Here is a 2,542-nt window from a genome sequence, read left to right as displayed (position 1 = left end):
ATCATTTTGATATTGTAAATGAGGGATTTCTAATTAGTTATTGTCAATGTGTAAGAAGTTACTGATTTATGTGTTTTAATCTTATTTTCAGCAATCCTGATGAAATCTTTTATTAATTTTAATTATTTGTGGGTTTTTTTGTTTATTTTTTTCTATATAAACCAAGCGTAGGTCAACTATGACCTGTGGATCAAATCTAGCTCAGCATCTGTTTTTATAAATAAAGTTTTATTGGAACATGGCCACATTCATTTTTTTATGTATTATTTATTCTGTATTTGTGCTTTGGCAGTAGAGCTGAGTAGTAGTGACAGAGACCATATAGTCTACAAAGTCTAAAATATTTACTTCATGTCCTTTACTGATAAGGTTTTTCAACCTTTTGTGTAGACAATCAAAATCAATTACAGCCAAGGCTAGCTGTGACGATATCTTTTCAAATCCTTATGCCTCTTAATTTCTTTTTCTTATCTTACTGCATGAGCTAAGACTTTCAGTATCATGTTGAATAATGGTGCATATATGGACCATCCTTGTGTCATTTCTGAGTTTAGTGAGAATATGTTTAGAGTTTTATCATTAATCATGGTAGTTCAAAAAGTTCTTAGTAGCCGTTCTTTATAAAATTAAGAAACTTTCTTTTATTCCTAGTTTCCTAAGGATCTTTATCATACATGATGGTAAATTTCATCTAAAGCTTTCTCTACATCTTATATGACTTTTCTCCTTTATTTCTCTAATGTGATAAAGCATACTGGTGGATTTTCTGTTGTCGAATTATCTTTGAAATTCTGGGGGAAACCCTAATTGAAGCTATTGATTTGAATTGCTTGTATTTTTACTTAGATTTTTGCTATTATCTTCAGGATTATTTATTGTTTCTCTTCATTGTCCTTCCTGGTCATTCATTTTCTTATATGCTTTATAATTTTGGTGATGAGCTCATTGCCAGTGAGGATATTTTCTATTGGAAATCCATGTGACTTACTTTGGGTGACAGTTTCTCATTTGCTTCTGCTAGGACTCTATGAGTGTAAGTGTGGTGGACTAATGTTTATGTTAATTTATTTTTTGTGTGACCTGAACTACTCAAGTGGCTTAAATTTGGACCCCTTCCTATGTTCTGATTTCTTATAAATGTGTTTATTTCCATCCACTGGCCTAGGTGGATAGGAAGCTCCCTTATCCACCTAATTCAGCTTCTTGAATCAGATAGGCAGTGATTTTCTTACAAATGGCAATATAGTGGCTGCAGAATCAATTCAGGCCACTCAGTTTTGGCTGCCCACACACATGGGGCTGTTGGCTGAATTTCCATCTGTGTGTGGCATTAATCTCTAGTCCCAGCTGTTAAGGCTTATAACAGGTTCCGATTCCCCTATAATGCTTTTCAGTTTTAACTCTCACTTACCATTTTTGAGATTCCCTGATTTTTTCTCAATGGGGAATTTTCCTTTCTTGGTCTCAAATCAGACCATGAATTTGCAACTGCTAGCTGATTTGTTTTTCTATTTTTAATCCAGCATTTCTATGGTGTTTTGAGTAAGGGGTGTATCTTCCACATCAGCTCAGTTTGCCTTAGTTTTCAGAGGACACAAAGGCATATATATTCTGAGAGGAGCACACAAAACCTTAGCAGAAAAGAAGATGCTCCTGTGGGCAGGCCAGACACTGTAGGTGCATAGGAAGCGCTAGGATGAAGGTGGCTTATTTTTGACTCTCAAATCATTCCACATGTTTAGCAAAGGGCCAGCCCTGCCTAATTACACAACTAACCCTTCCACTACATCTTCTTTCTTATGGCTTCCAAAGTCACTGAAGGCTGTGTCTGACTCTCCAGGATCAGTCCAGCTAATTTAGTCTGCTCTGGGTAGTGCCCAGGTGGATTCTTAGGTGATGCCTCAGCTTGTAGTTTGTGCTTGGCCCACCGTGTGAAGCTCTCTGTCCAACCCTACGGGAAAGTGTGCCACCTCTTCTTTGAGCTGTGGCCACAATTATTGTCCTAAATGTTCATGCTTTTATCATTGATATCCTCTTTTTCTCAATCTGGGTCAGTTCCTGGGCTTAATGATTTTAGCTAGACTGTGTGATTGAAGTTAAAGATAGATGAAGCTGTAAAAGACTGTTTTTATATTTCAAAATTCATAAACTTGAAAAAAAAGTTATCACTGTAGTTTGGTGACTTCAGGCTTTTAACTATATGTGTCCTTTAATCCACATTTTAAAAATTTGTTTGAATAAAATTATTCATACCCTGAGGTTCCTAAGTGATGAAAATAACACTATATGAGTTCATTAGTCTCTAATATGATTTTTCTTCTCATTTTATTGCCCAATAAGGGAAGCTCTTTCAAGTGATGTATTTCAGAGGCTGCAGAGAAGGAATGATGATTGGTTTCTTCATGGCTATTATCAACCATCACAGAAAAAGATTCAGCTAGTTTGCAATCTTCAAAGTGGAGAGATTACTTTGTTAATGTCTATTCAGTTCATTTTCTATTTGAGGAATTGAAAATTTGAGTGTGGTTGCAGAGAAATTACT

This window comes from Propithecus coquereli, unplaced genomic scaffold (genome assembly GCF_000956105.1).
Source record: "Propithecus coquereli isolate 6110/MARCELLA unplaced genomic scaffold, Pcoq_1.0 Scaffold41, whole genome shotgun sequence".
Taxonomy (NCBI): Eukaryota; Metazoa; Chordata; class Mammalia; order Primates; family Indriidae; genus Propithecus; species Propithecus coquereli.
This window is presented reverse-complemented; position numbering follows the sequence as displayed.